Raw genomic sequence first — 21,418 nt, 5'->3', positions numbered from 1 at the left:
TCAGGAAAAAAAGCATACGCCCTTTTTGACCAAGTGCATCATTGTGGACGTTCTGCCTCTTTTCCTATGCTTTCAATGCAATTCCAGTCTACCTCCTGAAATCGGTTTCCTGCAATTCTGCCCCGCTTTCAAGTCCTCTTGGCAGCCTTACTTCAGTATATTTTTGGACGATAGCTGTCATTTATAACTCTGCAGGTTTGTGAATTACAGTGACCTTGAGCTCCTTTCTTCAACTCGCTTTCTTGTGAGCTGGCCGCAACACCGCAGGATGGCTTCAGGCCCTAATCTGGTTCCGGCACGGCACGCTGAGCCTTTGGTTATTTCCTCCTCCTGGTGGGAATTGAGAGTTAAATTTGCCCGTCCAGACACCTCCAGCTAGTCTCTCATTGGTTCTCGCTATTCCTGTTCATCTTCCGCAGAAATTGCAAACTGGGCCAAACAGGAGGTTAAAGGGACTGACTCTCCAAGTGGGGAGAGTGTTAGTAAAGCGTCTGGGATGTTGCACCCGAGTACCAGGGTACGAAAACTGAGACATATTTGAACATGTCTCCCGATCACATGGTTGATCATACTCTAGGTTCCACATGCATGTTTTAGCTGAAGGAAGAATACCTTAAACCTGGGTAGTTGAAAACCGTGGAATGGGTACCATGCAATATGACTTCAAAGGGTCTTCATTTGCTCACCGAACCTCTCCAATCCTATCACTGCTGTGTTTATACCCCTGTACACATGCTTGATTCTCTTTCGGAGACATAGCAATCCATAGGTTTTAAGATACTTACTAGTCAGGTACATTCTTAGGCGTTTAATATGCGGTGTTGCGTCCATTTCGTTGAGCAAGGAGTAGCTCTTGTCTATTCCATATTTGACTTAAGGAACTTTATCTGTGCTCATTTCAATCTCTGGTTTTATGCAGCACCCCAACTCACCTTTACCCTTAAGCAAGCATAAGTTGGTTTTCTAAATTTGAGACCCTGTTCTGTTCTGTAATTCAGTTCCTGTGTAGCCAAGTTTACATTCCGTGTATTACTGATATCTTATGATGTTTCTTTTTCTGTGTGACTTACTTCAGTTAGAATCATGATACCTGAATCCACTCATTGTGCTGCTAAGGGCCTGATGACACAGATTTCATTGCTGAGTGATATTGATTTGTAAGTAAATACCACAACTTCTTTATCCATTTTTCACTTTCTGCGATGTTGAACTTGTACGGTAAACGAGGTTCTTGTAAACAGAGGCGTCCCAAACTTTGGGGTGGCTGTGTCTTTCTGATTTTAATTTCCCTAAGCTATAGGGCCATAAGTGGCAGTGCCCTAGGCTCTGTTGCTTTGTTTTTTAGATGTTTCAGGAAACACCATACACTTCTCCCGAGTGTCTGTTGGCAATTTACATCCCGCCCATCAGCATAACAAGGCTCCCAGTTCTCCATGGCCTGTCCTGCCTTTCTGGATTTTACACTTTTTTCAGATGGCCCTTTTGACCGGGGGGAAGTGAGACTTCATTGTAGTGCAGATTTCCTTTGCAAGCTTGCTTGGTTGGCCAAAAAGGGCGTATGCGTTTTTTCCTGAATATATTCAGGAAAAAACGGATACGCCCTTTTTGGCCAAGTGCATCATTGTGGACGTTCTGCCTCTTTTCCTATGCTTTCAATGCAATTTCAGTCTACCTCCTGAAATCGGTTTCCTGCAATTCTGCCCCGCTTTCAAGTCCTCTTGGCAGCCTTACTTCACTCTATTTTTGGACGATAGCTGTCATTTATAACTCTGCAGGTTTGTGAATTAAAGTGCCCCTGAGCTCCTTTCTTCAACTCGCTTTCTTGTGACCTGGCCGCAACACCGCAGGATGGCTTCAGGCCCTAATCTGGTTCCGGCACGGCACGCTGAGCCTTTGGTTATTTCCTCCTCCTGGTGGGAATTGAGAGTTAAATTTGCCCGTCCAGACACCTCCAGCTAGCCTCTCATTGGTTCTCGCTATTCCTGTTCATCTTCCGCAGAAATTGCAAACTGTGCCAAACAGGAGGTTAAAGGCGCTGACTCTCCAAGTGGGGAGAGTGTTAGTAAAGCGTCTGGAATGTTGCACCCAAGTACCAGGGGAGGAAAACTGAGACATATTTGAACACGTCTCCCGATCACATGGTTGATCATACTCTGGGTTCCACATGCATGTTTTAGCTGAAGGAAGAATACCTAAAACTTGGGTAGTTGAAACCCGTGGAATGGGTACCATGCAATATGACTTCAAAGGGTCTTCATTTGCTCACCGAACCTCTCCAATCCTATCACTGCTGCGTTTATGCCCCTGTACACATGCTTGATTCTCTTTCGGAGACATAGCAATCTATAGGTTTTAAGATACTTACTAGTCAGGTACATTCTTAGGCGTTTAATATGCGGTGTTGAGTCCATTTCGTTGAGCAAGGAGTAGCTCTTGTCTATTCCATATTTGACTTAAGGAACTTTATCTGTGCTCATTTCAATCTCTGGTTTTATGCAGCACCCCAACTCACCTTTACCCTTAAGCAAGCATAAGTTGGTTTTCTAAATTTGAGACCCTGTTCTGTTCTGTAATTCAGTTCCTGTGTAGCCAAGTTTACATTCCGTGTATTACTGATATCTTATGATGTTTCTTTTTCTGTGTGACTTATTTCAGTTAGAATCATCATACCTGAATCCACTCATTGTGCTGCTAAGGGCCTGATGACACAGATTTCATTGCTGAGTGATATTGCTTTGTAAGTAAATACCACAACTTCTTTATCCATTTTTCACTTTCTGCAATGTTGAACTTGTACTGTAAACGAGGTTCTTGTAAACAGAGGCGTCCCAAACTTTGGGGTGGCTGTGTCTTTTTGATTTTAATTTCCCTAAGCTATAGGACCATAAGTGGAAGTGCCCTAGGTTCTGTTGCTTTGTTTTTTAGATGTTTCAGGAAACACCATACACTTCTCCCGAGTGGTTGTTGGCAATTTACATCCCGCCCATCAGCATAACAAGGCTCCCAGTTCTCCATGGCCTGTCCTGCCTTTCTGGATTTTACACTTTTTTCAGATGGCCCTTTTGACCGGGGGGAAGTGAGACTTCATTGTAGTGCAGATTTCCTTTGCAAGCTGGCTTGGTTGGCCAAAAAGGGCGTATGCGTTTTTTCCTGAATATATTCAGGAAAAAACGCATACGCCCTTTTTGGCCAAGTGCATCATTGTGGACGTTCTGCCTCTTTTCCTATGCTTTCAATGCAATTCCAGTCTACCTCCTGAAATCGGTTTCCTGCAATTCTGCCCCGCTTTCAAGTCCTCTTGGCAGCCTTACTTCAGTCTATTTTTGGACGATAGCTGTCATTTATAACTCTGCAGGTTTGTGAATTACAGTGCCCCTGAGCTCCTTTCTTCAACTCGCTTTCTTTTGAGCTGGCCACAACACCGCAGGGTGGCTTCAGGCCCTAATCTGGTTCCGGCACGGCACGTTGAGCCTTTGGTTAATTCCTCTTCCTGGTGGGAAATGAGAGTTAAATTTGCCCGTCCAGACACCTCCAGCTAGCCTCTCATTGGTTCTCGCTATTCCTGTTCATCTTCCGCAGAAATTGCAAACTGGGCCAAACAGGAGGTTAAAGGGACTGACTCTCCAAGTGGGGAGAGTGTTAGTAAAGCGTCTGGAATGTTGCACCCGAGTACCAGGGGAGGAAAACTGAGACATATTTAAACACGTCTCCCGTTCACACGGTTGATCATACTCTGGGTTCCACATGCATGTTTTAGCTGAAGGAAGAATACCTTAAACCTGGAGAGTTGAGACCCGTGGAATGGGTACCATGCAATATGACTTCAAAGGGTCTTCATTTGCTCACCGAACCTCTCCAATCCTATCACTGCTGCGTTTATGTCCCTGTACACACGCTTGATTCTCTTTTGGAGACATAGCAATCCATAGGTTTTAAGATACTTACTAGTCAGGTACATTCTTAGGCGTTTAATATGGGGTGTTGAGTCCATTTCGTTGAGCAAAGAGTAGCTCTTGTCTATTCCATATTTGGCTTAAGGAACTTTATCTGTGCTCATTTCAATCTCTGGTTTTATGCAGCACCCCAACTCACCTTTACCCTTAAGCAAGAATAAGTTGGTTTTCTAAATTTGAGACCCTGTTCTGTTTTGGAATTCAGTTCCTGTGTAGCCAAGTTTACATTCCGTGTATTACTGATATCTTATGATGTTTCTTTTTCTGTGTGACTTATTTCAGTTAGAATCATCGTACCTGAATCCACTCATTATGCTGCTACGGGCCTGATGACATAGATTTCATTGCTGAGTGATACTTCATTGTACGTAAGTACCACAAGTTCTTTATCCATTTTTCACTTTCTGTGATATTGAACTTGTACGGTAAACGAGGTTCTTGTAAACAGAGGCGTCCCAAACTTTGGGGTGGCTGTGTCTTTTTGATTTTAATTTCCCTAAGCTATAGGACCATAAGTGGAAGTGCCCTAGGCTCTGTTGCTTTGTTTTTTAGATGTTTCAGGAAACACCATACACTTCTCCCGAGTGTCTGTTGGCAATTTACATCCCGCCCATCAGCATAACAAGGCTCCCAGTTCTCCATGGCCTGTCCTGCCTTTCTGGATTTTACACTTTTTTCAGATGGCCCTTTTGACCGGGGGGAAGTGAGACTTCATTGTAGTGCAGATTTCCTTTGCAAGCTTGCTTGGTTGGCCAAAAAGGGCGTATGCGTTTTTTCCTGAATATATTCAGGAAAAAACGCATACGCCCTTTTTGGCCAAGTGCATCATTGTGGACGTTCTGCCTCTTTTCCTATGCTTTCAATGCAATTCCAGTCTACCTCCTGAAATCGGTTTCCTGCAATTCTGCCCGGCTTTCAAGTCCTCTTGGCAGCCTTACTTCAGTATATTTTTGGACGATAGCTGTCATTTATAACTCTGCAGGTTTGTGAATTACAGTGCCCCTGAGCTCTTTTCTTCAACTCGCTTTCTTTTGAGCTGGCCGCAACACCGCAGGATGGCTTCAGGCCCTAATCTGGTTCCGACACGGCACACTGAGCCTTTGGTGATTTCCTCTTCCTGGTGGGAAATGAGAGTTAAATTTGCCCGTCCAGACACCTCCAGGTAGTCTCTCATTGGTTCTCCCTATTCCTGTTCATCTTCCGCAGAAATTGCAAACTGGGCCAAACAGGAGGTTAAAGGCGCTGACTCTCCAAGTGGGGAGAGTGTTACTAAAGCGTCTGGAATGTTGCACCCGAGTACCAGGGGAGGAAAACTGAGACATATTTAAACACGGCTCCCGTTCACACGGTTGATCATACTCTGGGTTCCACATGCATGTTTTAGCTGAAGGAAGAATACCTTAAACCTGGAGAGTTGAGACCCGTGGAATGGGTACCATGCAATATGACTTCAGAGGTCTTCATTTGCTCACCGAACCTCTCCAATCCTATCACTGCTGCGTTTATGTCCCTGTACACACGCTTGATTCTCTTTTGGAGACATAGCAATCCATAGGTTTTAAGATACTTACTAGTCAGGTACATTCTTAGGCGTTTAATATGCGGTGTTGAGTCCATTTCGTTGAGCAAGGAGTAGCTCTTGTCTATTCCATATTTGGCTTAAGGAACTTTATCTGTGCTCATTTCAATCTCTGGTTTTATGCAGCACCCCAACTCACCTTTACCCTTAAGCAAGCATAAGTTGGTTTTCTAAATTTGAGACCCTGTTCTGTTTTGGAATTCAGTTCCTGTGTAGCCAAGTTTACATTCCGTGTATTAGTGATATCTTATGATGTTTCTTTTTCTGTGTGACTTATTTCAGTTAGAATCATCATACCTGAATCCACTCATTGTGCTGCTAAGGGCCTGATGACATAGATTTCATTGCTGAGTGATATTGCTTTGTAAGTAAATACCACAACTTCTTTATCCATTTTTCACTTTCTGGGATGTTGAACTTCTACTGTAAACGAGGTTCTTGTAAACAGAGCCGTTCCAAACTTTGGGGTGGCTGTGTCTTTTTGATTTTAATTTCCCTAAGCTATAGGACCATAAGTGGAAGTGCCCTAGGCTCTGTTGCTTTGTTTTTTAGATGTTTCAGGAAACACCATACACTTCTCCCGAGTGTCTGTTGGCAATTTACATCCCGCCCATCAGCATAACAAGGCTCCCAGTTCTCCATGGCCTGTCCTGCCTTTCTGGATTTTACACTTTTTTCAGATGGCCCTTTTGACCGGGGTAATTGAGACTTCATTGTACTGCAGATTTCCTTTGCAAGCTTGCTTGGTTGGCCAAAAAGGGTGTATGCGTTTTTTCCTGAATATATTCAGGAAAAAACGCATACGCCCTTTTTGGCCAAGTGCATCATTGTGGACGTTCTGCCTCTTTTCCTATGCTTTCAATGCAATTCCAGTCTACCTCCTGAAATCGGTTTCCTGCAATTCTGCCCCACTTTCAAGTCCTCTTGGCAGCCTTACTTCAGTATATTTTTGGACGATAGCTGTCATTTATAACTCTGCAGGTTTGTGAATTACAGTGCCCCTGAGCTCCTTTCTTCAACTCGCTTTCTTTTGAGCTGGCCGCAACACCGCAGGTTGGCTTCAGGCCCTAATCTGGTTCCGGAACGGCATGCTGAGCCTTTGGTTAATTCCTCTTCCTGGTGGGAAATGAGAGTTAAATTTGCCCGTCCAGACACCTCCAGCTAGTCTCTCATTGGTTCTCCCTATTCCTGTTCATCTTCCGCAGAAATTGCAAACTGGGCCAAACAGGAGGTTAAAGGCGTTGACTCTCCAAGTTGGGAGAGTGTTAGTAAAGCGTCTGGAATGTTGCACCCGAGTACCAGGGGAGAAAAACTGAGACATATTTGAACATGTCTCCCGTTCACACGGTTGATCATACTCTGGGTTCCACATGCATGTTTTAGCTGAAGGAAGAATACCTTAAACCTGGAGAGTTGAGACCCGTGGAATGGGTACCATGCAATATGACTTCAGAGGTCTTCATTTGCTCACCGAACCTCTCCAATCCTATCACTGCTGCGTTTATGTCCCTGTACACACGCTTGATTCTCTTTTGGAGACATAGCAATCCATAGGTTTTAAGATACTTACTAGTCAGGTACATTCTTAGGCGTTTAATATGCGGTGTTGAGTCCATTTCGTTGAGCAAGGAGTAGCTCTTGTCTATTCCATATTTGGCTTAAGGAACTTTATCTGTGCTCATTTCAATCTCTGGTTTTATGCAGCACCCCAACTCACCTTTCCCCTTAAGCAAGCATAAGTTGGTTTTATAAATTTGAGACCCTGTTCTGTTTTGGAATTCAGTTACTGTGTAGCCAAGTTTACATTCCGTGTATTACTGATATCTTATGATGTTTCTTTTTCTGTGTGACTTATTTCAGTTAGAATCATCGTACCTGAATCCACTCATTATGCTGCTACGAGCCTGATGACATAGATTTCATTGCTGAGTGATACTGCATTGTACGTAAGTACCACAAGTTCTTTATCCGTTTTTCACTTTCTGTGATATTGAACTTGTACGGTAAACGATGTTCTTGTAAACAGAGCTGTCCCAAACTTTGGGGTGGCTGTGTCTTTTTGATTTTAATTTCCCTAAGCTATAGGACCATAAGTGGAAGTGCCCTAGGCTCTGTTGCTTTGTTTTTTAGATGTTTCAGGAAACACCATACACTTCTCCCGAGTGTCTGTTGGCAATTTACATCCCGCCCATCAGCATAACAAGGCTCCCAGTTCTCCATGGCCTGTCCTGCCTTTCTGGATTTTACACTTTTTTCAGATGGCCCTTTTGACCGTGTGGAAGTGAGACTTCATTGTAGTGCAGGTTTCCTTTGCAAGCTTGCTTGGTTGGCCAAAAAGGGCGTATGCGTTTTTTCCTGAATATATTCAGGAAAAAACGCATATGCCCTTTTTGGCCAAGTGCATCATTGTGGACGTTCTGCCTCTTTTCCTATGCTTTCAATGCAATTCCAGTCTACCTCCTGAAATCGGTTTCCTGCAATTCTGCCCCGCTTTCAAGTCCTCTTGACAGCCTTACTTCAGTATATTTTTGGACGATAGCTGTCATTTATAACTCTGCAGGTTTGTGAATTACAGTGCCCCTGAGCTCCTTTCTTCAACTCGCTTTCTTGTGAGCTGGCCGCAACACCGCAGGATGGCTTCAGGCCCTAATCTGTTTCTGGCATGGCATGCTGAGTCTTTGGTTATTTCCTCTTCCTGGTGGGAAATGAGAGTTAAATTTGCCCGTCCAGACACCTCCAGCTAGTCTCTCATTGGTCTCCCTATTCCTGTTCATCTTCCACAGAAATTGCAAACTGGGCCAAACAGGAGGTTAAAGGCGCTGACTCTCCAAGGGGGAGAGTGTTAGTAAAGCGTCTGGAATGTTGCACCCGAGTACCAGGGGAGGAAAACTGAAACATATTTGAACACGTCTCCCGTTCCCATGGTTCATCGTACTCTGTGTTCCACATGCATGTTTTAGCTGAAGGAAGAATACCTTAAACCTGGAGAGTTGAGACCCGTGGAATGGGTACCATGCAATATGACTTCAAATGTCTTCATTTGCTCACCGAACCTCTCCAATCCTATCACTGCTGCGTTTATGTCCCTGTACACACGCTTGATTCTCTTTTGGAGACATAGCAATCCATAGGTTTTAAGATACTTACTAGTCAGGTACATTCTTAGGCGTTTAATATGGGGTGTTGAGTCCATTTCGTTGAGCAAGGAATAGCTCTTGTCTATTCCATATTTGGCTTAAGGAACTTTATCTGTGCTCATTTCAATCTCTGGTTTTATGCAGCACCCCAACTCACCTTTCCCCTTAAGCAAGCATAAGTTGGTTTTCTAAATTTGAGACCCTGTTCTGTTTTGGAATTCAGTTCCTGTGTAGCCAAGTTTACATTCCGTGTATTAGTGATATCTTATGATGTTTCTTTTTCTGTGTGACTTATTTCAGTTAGAATCATCGTACCTGAATCCACTCATTATGCTGCTATGGGCCTGATGACATAGATTTCATTGCTGAGTGATACTTCATTGTACGTAAGTACCACAAGTTCTTTATCCATTTTTCACTTTCTGTGATATTGAACTTGTACGGTAAATGAGGTTCTTGTAAACAGAGGCGTCCCAAACTTTGGGGTGGCTGTGTCTTTTTGATTTTAATTTCCCTAAGCTATAGGACCATAAGTGGAAGTGCCCTAGGCTCTGTTGCTTTGTTTTTTAGATGTTTCAGGAAACACCATACACTTCTCCCGAGTGTCTGTTGGCAATTTACATCCCGCCCATCAGCATAACAAGGCTCCCAGTTCTCCATGGCCTGTCCTGCCTTTCTGGATTTTACACTTTTTTCAGATGGCCCTTTTGACCGGGGGGAAGTGAGACTTCATTGTAGTGCAGATTTCCTTTGCAAGCTTGCTTGGTTGGCCAAAAAGGGCGTATGCGTTTTTTCCTGAATATATTCAGGAAAAAACGCATACGCCCTTTTTGGCCAAGTGCATCATTGTGGACGTTCTGCCTCTTTTCCTATGCTTTCAATGCAATTCCAGTCTACCTCCTGAAATCGGTTTCCTGCAATTCTGCCCCGCTTTCAAGTCCTCTTGGCAGCCTTACTTCAGTCTATTTTTGGACGATAGCTGTCATTTATAACTCTGCAGGTTTGTGAATTACAGTGCCCCTGAGCTCTTTTCTTCACCTCTCTTTCTTTTGAGTTGGCCGCAACACCGCAGGATGGCTTCAGGCCCTAATCTGGTTCCGGCACGGCACGCTGAGCCTTTGGTTATTTCCTCTTCCTGGTGGGAAATGAGAGTTAAATTTGCCCGTCCAGACACCTCCAGCTAGTCTGTCATTGGTTCTCCCTATTCCTGTTCATCTTCCGCAGAAATTGCAAACTGGGCCAAACAGGAGGTTAAAGGCGCTGATTCTCCAAGTGGGGAGAGTGTTAGTAAAGCGTCTGGAATGTTGCACCCGAGTACCAGGGGAGGAAAACTGAGACATATTTGAACACGTCTCCCGTTCACACGGTTGATCATACTCTGGGTTCCACTGCATGTTTTAGCTGAAGGAAGAATACCTTAAACCTGGAGAGTTGAAACCCGTGGAATGGGTACCATGCAATATGACTTCAAAGGTCTTCATTTGCTCACCGATCCTCTCCAATCCTATCACTGCTGCGTTTATGCCCCTGTACACACGCTTGATTCTCTTTTGGAGACATAGCAATCCATAGGTTTTAAGATACTTACTAGTCAGGTACATTCTTAGGCGTTCAATATGGGGTGTTGAGTCCATTTCGTTGAGCAAGGAGTAGCTCTTGTCTATTCCATATTTGGCTTAAGGAACTTTATCTGTGCTCATTTCAATCTCTGGTTTTATGCAGCACCCCAACTCACCTTTCCCCTTAAGCAAGCATAAGTTGGTTTTCTAAATTTGAGACCCTGTTCTGTTCTGTAATTCAGTTCCTGTGTAGCCAAGTTTACATTCCGTGTATTAGTGATATCTTACGATGTTTCTTTTTCTGTGTGACTTATTTCAGTTAGAATAATCATACCTGAATCCACTCATTATGCTGCTATGGGCCTGATGACATAGATTTCATTGCTGAGTGATACTGCATTGTACGTAAGTACCACAAGTTCTTTATCCATTTTTCACTTTTTGTGATATTGAACTTGTACTGTAAACGAGGTTCTTGTAAACAGAGGCGTCCCAAACTTTGGGGTGGCTGTGTCTTTTTGATTTTAATTTCCCTAAGCTATAGGACCATAAGTGGAAGTGCCCTAGGCTCTGTTGCTTTGTTTTTTAGATGTTTCAGGAAACACCATACACTTCTCCCGAGTGGTTGTTGGCAATTTACATCCCACCCATCAGCATAACAAGGCTCCCAGTTCTCCATGGCCTGTCCTGCCTTTCTGGATTTTACACTTTTTTCCGATGGCCCTTTTGACCGGAGGGAAGTGAGACTTCATTGTAGTGCAGATTTCCTTTGCAAGCTTGCTTGGTTGGCCAAAAAGGGCGTATGCGTTTTTTCCTGAATATATTCAGGAAAAAACGCATACGCCCTTTTTGGCCAAGTGCATCATTGTGGACGTTCTGCCTCTTTTCCTATGCTTTCAATGCAATTCCAGTCTACCTCCTGAAATCGGTTTCCTGCAATTCTGCCCCGCTTTCAAGTCCTCTTGGCAGCCTTCCCTCAGTATATTTTTGGACGATAGCTGTCATTTATAACTCTGCAGGTTTGTGAATTACAGTGCCCCTGAGCTCCTTTCTTCAACTCGCTTTCTTGTGACCTGGCTGCAACACCGCAGGATGGCTTCAGGCCCTAATCTTGTTCAGGCATGGCACGATGAGCCTTTGGTTATTTCCTCTTCCTGGTGGGAAATGAGAGTTAGAGTTGCCCGTCCAGACACCTCCAGCTAGTCTCTCATTGGTTCTCGCTATTCCTGTTCATCTTCCGCATTAATTGCAAACTGGGCCAAACAGGAGGTTAAAGGCGCTGACTCTCCAAGTGGGGAGAGTGTTAGTAAAGCGTCTGGAATGTTGCACCCGAGTACCAGGGGAGGAAAACTGAGACATATTTGAACACGTCTCGCGTTCACACAGTTGATCATACTCTGGGTTCCACATGCATGTTTTAGCTGAAGAATTCCTTAAACCTGGAGAGTTGAGACCCGTGTAATGGGTACCATGCAATATGACTTCAAAGGGTCTTAATTTGTTCACCGAACCTCTCCAATCCTATCACTGCTGCGTTCATGCCCCTGTACACATGCTTCATTCTCTTTCAGCGACATAGCAATCCATAGGTTTTAAGATACTTACTAGTCAAGTATATTCTTAGGCGTTTAATATGCGGTGTTGAGTCCATTTCATTGAGCAAGGAGTAGCTCTTGTCTATTCCATATTTGGCTTAAGGAACTTTATCTGTGCTCATTTCAATCTCTGGTTTTATGCAGCACCTCAACTCACCTTCCCCCTTAAGCAAACATAAGTTGGTTTTCTAAATTTGAGACCCTGTTCTGTTCTTTAATTCAGTTCCTGTGTAGCCAAGTTTACATTCCGTGTATTACTGATATCTTATGATGTTTCTTTTTCTGTGTGACTTATTTCAGTTAGAATCATCATACCTGAATCCAGTCATTGTGCTGCTAAGGGCCTGATGACATAGATTTCATTGCCGAGTGATATTGCTTTGTAAGTAAGTACCACAACTTCTTTATCCATTTTTCACTTTCTGCGATGTTGAACTTGTACTGTAAACGAGGTTCTTGTAAACAGAGGCGTCCCAAACTTTGGGGTGGCTGTGTCTTTTTAATTTTAATTTCCCTAAGCTATAGGACCATAATTGGAAGTGCCCTAGGCTCTGTTGCTTTGTTTTTTAGATGTTTCAGGAAACACCATACACTTCTCCCGAGTGTCTGTTAGCAATTTACATCCCGCCCATCAGCATAACAAGGCTCCCAGTTCTCCATGGCCTGTCCTGCCTTTCTGGATTTTACACTTTTTTCAGATGGACCTTTTGACCGGGGGGAAGTGAGACTTCATTGTAGTGCAGATTTCCTTTGCAAGCTTGCTTGGTTGGCCAAAAAGGGCGTATGCGTTTTTTCCTGAATATATTCAGGAAAAAACGCATACGCCCTTTTTGGCCAAGTGCATCATTGTGGACGCTCTGCCTCTTTTCCTATGCTTTCAATGCAATTCCAGTCTACCTCCTTAAATCGGATTCCTGCAATTCTGTCCCGCTTTCAAGTCCTCTTGGCAGCCTTACTTCAGTATATTTTTGGACGATAGCTGTCATTTATAACTCTGCAGGTTTGTGAATTACAGTGCCCCTGAGCTCCTTTCTTCAACTCGCTTTCTTGTGAGCTGGCCGCAACACCGCAGGATTGCTTCAGGCCCTAATCTGGTTCTGGCACGGCACGCTGAGCCTTTGGTTAATTCCTCTTCCTGGTGGGAAATGAGAGTTAAATTTGCCCGTCCAGACACCTCCAGCTAGTCTCTCATTGGTTCTCCCCATTCCTGTTCATCTTCCGCAGAAATTGCAAACTGGGCCAAACAGGAGGTTAAAGGCGCTGACTCTCCAAGTGGGGAGAGTGTTACTAAAGCGTCTGGAATGTTGCACCCGAGTACCAGGGGAGGAAAACTGAGACATATTTGAACACGTCTCCCGTTCACATGGTTGATCATACTCTGGGTTCCACATGCATGTTTTAGCTGAAGGAAGAATACCTTAAACCGGGAGAGTTGAGACCCGTGTAAAGGGTACCATGCAATATGATTTCAAAGGGTCTTCATTTGCTCACCGAACCTCTCCAATCCTATCAGTGCTGCGTTTATTCCCCTGTACACACGCTTGATTCTCTTTTGGAGACATAGCAATCCATAGGTTATAAGATACTTACTAGTCAGGCACATTCTTAGGCGTTTAATATGAGGTGTTGAGTCCATTTCGTTGAGCAAGGAGTAGCTCTTGTCTATTCCATATTTGGCTTAAGGAACTTTATCTGTGCTCATTTCAATCTCTGGTTTTATGCAGCACCCCAACTCACCTTTCCCTTTAAGCAAGCATAAGTTGGTGTTCTAAATTTGAGACCCTGTTCTGTTTTGGAATTCAGTTCCTGTGTAGCCAAGTTTACATTATGTGTATTAGTGATATATTATGATGTTTCTTTTTCTGTGTGACTTATTTCAGTTAGAATCATCATACCTGAATCCACTCATTGTGCTGCTAAGGGCCTGATGACATAGATTTCATTGCTGAGTGATATTGCTTTGTAAGTAAATACCACAACTTCTTTATCCATTTTTCACTTTCTGCGATGTTGAACTTGTACTGTAAAAGAGTTTCTTGTAAACAGAGCCGTTCCAAACTTTGGGGTGGCTGTGTCTTTTTGATTTTAATTTCCCTAAGCTATAGGACCATAAGTGGAAGTGCCCTAGGTTCTGTTGCTTTGTTTTTTAGATGTTTCAGGAAACACCATACACTTCTCCCGAGTGTTTGTTGGCAATTTACATCCCGCCCATCAGCATAACAAGGCTCCCAGTTCTCCATGGCCTGTCCTGCCTTTCTGGATTTTACACTTTTTTCAGATGGCCCTTTTGACCGGGGGGAAGTGAGACTTCATTGTAGTGCAGATTTCCTTTGCAAGCTTGCTTGGTTGGCCAAAAAGGGCGTATGCGTTTTTTCCTGAATATATTCAGGAAAAAACGCATACGCCCTTTTTGGCCAAGTGCATCATTGTGGACGTTCTGCCTCTTTTCCTATGCTTTCAATGCAATTCCAGTCTACCTCCTGAAATCGGTTTCCTGCAATTCTGCCCCGCTTTCAAGTCCTCTTGGCAGCCTTACTTCAGTCTATTTTTGGACGATAGCTGTCATTTATAACTCTGCAGGTTTGTGAATTCCAGTGCCCCTGAGCTCCTTTCTTCAACTCGCTTTCTTGTGACCTGGCCGCAACACCGCAGGATGGCTTCAGGCCCTAATCTGGTTCCGGCACGGCACGCTGAGCCTTTGGTTAATTCCTCTTCCTGGTGGGAAATGAGAGTTAAATTTGCCCGTCCAGACACCTCCAACTAGCCTCATTGGTTCTCGCTATTCCTGTTCATCTTCCGCAGAAATTGCAAACTGGGTCAAACAGGAGGTTAAAGGCGCTGACTCTCCAAGTCGGGAGAGTGTTAGTAAAGCGTCTGGAATGTTGCACCCGAGTACCAGGGTATGAAAACTGAGACATATTTGAACACGTCTCCCGATCACATGGTTGATCATACTCTAGGTTCCACATGCATGTTTTAGCTGAAGGAAGAATACCTTAAACCTGGTTAGTTGAAACCCGTGGAATGGGTACCATGCAATATGACTTCAAAGGGTCTTCATTTGCTCACCGAACCTCTCCAATCCTATCACTGCTGCGTTTATGCCCCTGTACACATGCTTGATATCTTTCGGAGACATAGCAATCCATAGGTTTTAAGATACTTACTAGTCAGGTACATTCTTAGGCGTTTAATATGGGGTGTTGAGTCCATTTCGTTGAGCAAGGAGTAGCTCTTGTCTATTCCATATTTGGCTAAAGGAACTTTATCTGTGCTCATTTCAATCTCTGGTTTTATGCAGCACCCCAACTCACCTTTCCCCTTAAGCAAGCATAAGTTGGTTTTCTAAATTTGAGACCCTGTTCTGTTCTGTAATTCAGTTCCTGTGTAGCCAAGTTTACATTCCGTGTATTACTGATATCTTATGATGTTTCTTTTTCTGTGTGACTTATTTCAGTTAGAATCATCATACCTGAATCCACTCATTGTGCTGCTAAGGGCCTGATGACACAGATTTCATTGCTGAGTGATATTGCTTTGTAAGTAAATACCACAACTTCTTTATCCATTTTTCACTTTCTGTGATGTTGAACTTGTACTGTAAACGAGGTTCTTGTAAACAGAGCCGTTCCAAACTTTGGGGTGGCTGTGTCTTTTTGATTTTAATTTCCCTAAGCTATAGGACCATAAGTGGAAGTGCCCTAGGTTCTGTTGCTTTGTTTTTTAGATGTTTCAGGAAACACCATACACTTCTCCCGAGTGGTTGTTGGCAATTTACATCCCGCCCATCAGCATAACAAGGCTCCCAGTTCTCCATGGCCTGTCCTGCCTTTCTGGATTTTACACTTTTTTCAGATGGCCCTTTTGACCGGGGGGAAGTGAGACTTCACTGTAGTGCAGATTTCCTTTGCAAGCTTGCTTGGTTGGCCAAAAAGGGCGTATGCGTTTTTTCCTGAATATATTCAGGAAAAAACGCATACGCCCTTTTTGGCCAAGTGCATCATTGTGGACGTTCTGCCTCTTTTCCTATGCTTTCAATGCAATTCCAGTCTACCTCCTGAAATCGGTTTCCTGCAATTCTGCCCCGCTTTCAAGTCCTCTTGGCAGCCTTACTTCAGTCTATTTTTGGACGATAGCTGTCATTTATAACTCTGCAGGTTTGTGAATTACAGTGCCCCTGAGCTCCTTTCTTCAACTTGCTTTCTTGTGACCTGGCCGCAACACCGCAGGATGGCTTCAGGCCCTAATCTGGTTCCGGCACGGCACGCTGAGCCTTTGGTTATTTCCTCTTCCTGGTGGGAAATGAGAGTTAAATTTGCCCGTCCAGACACCTCCAGCTAGTCTCTCATTGGTTCTCGCTATTCTTGTTCATCTTCCGCAGAAATTGCAAACTGGGCCAAACAGGAGGTTAAAGGCGCTGACTCTCCAAGTGGGGAGAGTGTTAGTAAAGCGTCTGGAATGTTGCACCCGAGTACCAGGGGAGGAAAACTGAGACATATTTGAACACGTCTCCCATTCACATGGTTGATCATACTTGGGTTCCACATGCATGTTTTAGCTGAAGGAAGAATACCTTAAACCTGGAGAGTTAAGACCCGTGTAATGGGTACCATGCAATATGACTTCAAAGGGTCTTCATTTGCTCACCGAACCTCTCCAATCCTATCACTGCTGCGTTTATGCCCCTGTACACATGCTTGATTCTCTTTCAGAGACATAGCGATCCATAGGTTTTAAGATACTTACTAGTCAGGTACATTCTTAGGCGTTTAATATGCGTTGTTGAGTCCATTTCGTTGTGCAAGGAGTAGCTCTTGTCTATTCCATATTTGACTTAAGGAACTTTATCTGTGCTCATTTCAATCTCTGGTTTTATGCAGCACCCCAACTCACCTTTACCCTTAAGCAAGCATAAGTTGGTTTTCTAAATTTGAGACCCTTTTCTGTTCTGTAATTCAGTTCCTGTGTAGCCAAGTTTACATTCCGTGTATTACTGATATCTTATGATGTTTCTTTTTCTGTGTGACTTATTTCAGTTAGAATCATCATACCTGAATCCACTCATTGTGCTGCTAAGGGCCTGATGACACAGATTTCATTGCTGAGTGATATTGCTTTGTAAGTAAATACCACAACTTCTTTATCCATTTTTCACTTTCTGCGATGTTGAACTTGTATTGTAAACGAGGTTCTTGTAAACAGAGTCGTCCCAAACTTTGGGGTGGCTGTGTCTTTTTGATTTTAATTTCCCTAAGCTATAGGACCATAAGTGGAAGTGCCCTAGGCTGTGTTGCTTTGTTTTTTAGATGTTTCAGGAAACACCATACACTTCTCCAGAGTGGCTGTTGGCAATTTACATCCCGCCCATCAGCATAAGAAGGCTCCCAGTTCTCCATGGCCTGTCGTGCCTTTATGGATTTTACACTTTTTTCAGATGGCCCTTTTGACCGGGGGGAAGTGAGACTTCATTGTAGTGCAGATTTCCTTTGCAAGCTTGCTTGGTTGGCCAAAAAGGGCGTATGCGTTTTTTCCTGAATATATTCAGGAAAAAACGCATACGCACTTTTTGGCCAAGTGCATCATTGTGGACGTTCTGCCTCTTTTCCTATGCTTTCAATGCAATTCCAGTCTACCTCCTGAGATCGGTTTCCTGCAATTCTGCCCGGCTTTCAAGTCCTCTTGGCAGCCTTACTTCAGTCTATTTTTGGACGATAGCTGTCATTTATAACTCTGCAGGTTTGTGAATTCCAGTGTCCCTGAGCTCCTTTCTTCAACTCGCTTTCTTGTGACCTGGCCGCAACACCGCAGGATGGCTTCAGGCCCTAATCTGGTTCTGGCACGGCACGCTGAACCTTTGGTTATTTCCTCTTCCTGGTGGGAAATGAGAGTTAAATTTGCCCGTCCAGACACCTCCAGCTAGTCTCTCATTGGTTCTCGCTATTCCTGTTCATCTTCCGCAGAAATTGCAAACTGGGCCAAACAGGAGGTTAAAGGGATTGACTCTCCAAGTGGCGAGAGTGTTAGTAAAGCGTCTGGAATGTTGCACCCGAGTACCAGGGGAGGAAAACTGAGACATATTTGAACACGTCTCCCGATCACATGGTTGATCATACTCTAGGTTCCCCATGCATGTTTTAGCTGAAGGAAGAATACCTAAAACCTGGGTAGTTGAAACCCATGGAATGGGTACCATGCAATATGACTTCAAAGGGTCTTCATTTGCTCACCGAACCTCTCCAATCCTATCACTGCTGCGTTTATGCCCCTGTACACATGCTTGATTCTCTTTCGGAGACATAGCAATCCATAGGTTTTAAGATACTTACTAGTCAGGAACATTCTTAGGCGTTTAATATGGGGTGTTGAGTCCATTTCGTTGAGCAAGGAGTAGCTCTTGTCTATTCCATATTTGGCTTAAGGAACTTTATCTGTGCTCATTTCAATCTCTCGTTTTATGCAGCACCCCAAATCACCTTTACCCTTAAGCAAGAATAAGTTGGTTTTCTAAATTTGAGACCGTGTTCTGTTCTGTAATTCAGTTCCTGTGTAGCCAAGTTTCCATTCCGTGTATTACTGATATCTTATGATGTTTCTTTTTCTGTGTGACTTATTTCAGTTAGAATCATCGTACCTGAATCCACTCATTATGCTGCTACGGGCCTGATGACATAGATTTCATTGCTGAGTGATACTGCATTGTACGTAAGTACCACAAGTTCTTTATCCATTTTTCACTTTCTGTGATATTGAACTTGTACGGTAAACGAGGTTCTTGTAAACAGAGCCGTTCCAAACTTTGGGGTGGCTGTGTCTTTTTGATTTTAAATTCCCTAAGCTATAGGACCATAAGTGGAAGTGCCCTAGGCTCTGTTGCTTTGTTTTTTAGATGTTTCAGGAAACACCATACACTTCTCCTGAGTGGTTGTTGGCAATTTACATCCCGCCCATCAGCATAACAAGGCTCCCAGTTCTCCATGGCCTGTCCTGTCTTTCTGGATTTTACACTTTTTTCAGATGGCCCTTTTGACCGGGGGGAAGTGAGACTTCATTGTAGTGCAGATTTCCTTTGCAAGCTTGCTTGGTTGGCCAAAAAGGGCGTATGCGTTTTTTCCTGAATATATTCAGGAAAAAACGCATACGCCCTTTTTGGCCAAGTGCATCATTGTGGACGTTCTGCCTCTTTTCCTATGCTTTCAATGCAATTCCAGTCTACCTCCTGAAATCGGTTTCCTGCAATTCTGCCCCGCTTTCAAGTCCTCTTGGCAGCCTTACTTCAGTCTATTTTTGGACGATAGCTGTCATTTATAACTCTGCAGGTTTGTGAAATACAGTGCCCCTGAGCTCCTTTCTTCAACTCGCTTTCTTGTGACCTGGCCGCAACACCGCAGGATGGCTTCAGGCCCTAATCTGGTTCTGGCACCGCACGCTGAGCCTTTGGTTAATTCCTCTTCCTGGTGGGAAAAGAGAGTTAAATTTGCCCGTCCAGACACCTCCAGCTAGTCTCTCATTGGTTCTCGCTATTCCTGTTCATCTTCCGCAGAAATTGCAAACTGGGCCAAACAGGAGGTTAAAGGGACTGACTCTCCAAGTCAGGAGAGTGTTAGTAAAGCGTCTGGAATGTTGCACCAGAGTACCAGGGGAGGAAAACTGAGACATATTTGAACACGTCTCCCGATCACATGGTTGATCATACTCTGGGTTCCACATGCATGTTTTAGCTGAAGGAAGAATACCTTAAACCTGGGTAGTTAAAACCCATGGAATGGGTACCATGCAATATGACTTCAAAGGGTCTTCATTTGCTCACTGAACCTCTCCAATCCTATCACTGCTGCGTTTATGCCCCTGTACACATGCTTGATTCTCTTTCGGAGACATAGCAATCCATAGGTTTTAAGATACTTACTAGTCAGGTACATTCTTTGGCGTTTAATATGGGGTGTTGAGTCCATTTCGTTGAGCAAGGAGTAGCTCTTGTCTAATCCATATTTGGCTTAAGGAACTTTATCTGTGCTCATTTCAATCTCTGGTTTTATGCAGCACCCCAACTCACCTTTCCCCTTAAGCAAGCATAAGTTGGTTTTCTAAATTTGAGACCCTGTTCTGTTTTGGAATGCAGTTCCTGTGTAGCCAAGTTTACATTCCGTGTATTACTGATATCTTATGATGTTTCTTTTACTGTGTGACTTATTTCAGTTAGAATCATCGTACCTGAATCCACTCATTATGCTGCTACGGGCCTGATGACATAGATTTCATTGCTGAGTGATACTGCATTGTATGTAAGTACCACAAGTTCTTTATCCATTTTTCACTTTCTGTGATATTGAACTTGTACGGTAAACGAGGTTCTTGTAAACGGAGGCGTCCCAAACTTTGGGGTGGCTGTGTCTTTTTGATTTTAATTTCCCTAAGCTATAGGACCATAAGTGGAAGTGCCCTAGGCTCTGTTGCTTTGTTTTTTAGATGTTTCAGGAAACACCATACACTTCTCCCGAGTGTCTGTTGGCAATTTACATCCCGCCCATCAGCATAACAAGGCTCCCAGTTCTCCATGGCCTGTCCTGCCTTTCTGGATTTTACACTTATTTCAGATGGCCCTTTTGACCGGGGGGAAGTGAGACTTCATTGTAGTGCAGATTTCCTTTGCAAGCTTGCTTGGTTGGCCAAAAAGGGCGTATGCGTTTTTTCCTGAATATAATCAGGAAAAAACGCATACGCCCTTTTTGGCCAAGTGCATCATTGTGGACGTTCTGCCTCTTTTCCTATGCTTTCAATGCAATTCCAGTCTACCTCCTGAAATCGGTTTCCTGCAATTCTGCCCGGCTTTCAAGTCCTCTTGACAGCCTTACTTCAGTCTATTTTTGGACGATAGCTGTCATTTATAACTCTGCAGGTTTGTGAATTACAGTGCCCCTGAGCTCCTTTCTTCAACTCGCTTTCTTGTGACCTGGCCGCAACACCGCAGGATGTCTTCAGGCCCTAATCTGGTTCTGGCACGGCTGCTGAGCCTTTGGTTAATTCCTCTTCCTGGTGGGAAATGAGAGTTAAATTTGCCCATCCAGACACCTCCAGGTAGTCTCTCATTGATTCTCGCTATTCCTGTTCATCTTCCGCAGAAATTGCAAACTGGGCCAAACAGGAGGTTAAAGGGACTGACTCTCCAAGTGGGGAGAGTGTTAGTAAGCGTCTGGAATGTTGCACCCGAGTACCAGGGTACGGAAACTGAGACATATTTGAACACGTCTCCCGATCACATGGCTGATCATACTCTAGGTTCCACATGCATGTTTTAGCTGAAGGAAGAATACCTTAAACCTGGGTAGTTGAAACCCGTGGAATGGGTACCATGCAATATGACTTCAAAGGGTCTTCATTTGCTCACCGAACCTCTCCAATCCTATCACTGCTGCGTTTATGCCCCTGTACACATGCTTGATTCACTTTCGGAGACATAGCAATCCATAGGTTTTAAGATACTTACTAGTCAGGTACATTCTTAGGCGTTTAATATGCGATGTTGAGTGCATTTCGTTGAGCAAGGAGTAGCTCTTGTCTATTCCATATTTGACTTAAGGAACTTTATCTGTGCTCA

The 21,418-nt window shown here is 43.8% G+C and overlaps 2 long non-coding RNA genes across 2 annotated transcripts in view; both read left to right on the top strand.

Moving 5' to 3' along the window:
• The window catches only part of LOC307181170, a 555,881-nt gene that overhangs the window by 39,980 nt on the left and 494,483 nt on the right, over positions 1–21,418 (top strand). The window lies entirely within an intron of this gene.
• On the top strand, positions 4,236–9,058 carry LOC307181169. The gene is made up of 3 exons (XR_013826060.1): positions 4,236–4,321; positions 7,393–7,478; positions 8,970–9,058. It is a non-coding gene; the product is annotated as an uncharacterized lncRNA (long non-coding RNA).

The sequence above is a fragment of the Stenella coeruleoalba genome (genome assembly GCF_951394435.1).
Source record: "Stenella coeruleoalba genome assembly, contig: scaffold_112, whole genome shotgun sequence".
Taxonomy (NCBI): Eukaryota; Metazoa; Chordata; class Mammalia; order Artiodactyla; family Delphinidae; genus Stenella; species Stenella coeruleoalba.
The sequence above is the reverse complement of the archived record's forward strand: the minus strand, read 5'-3'. Positions and strand labels throughout refer to the sequence as shown.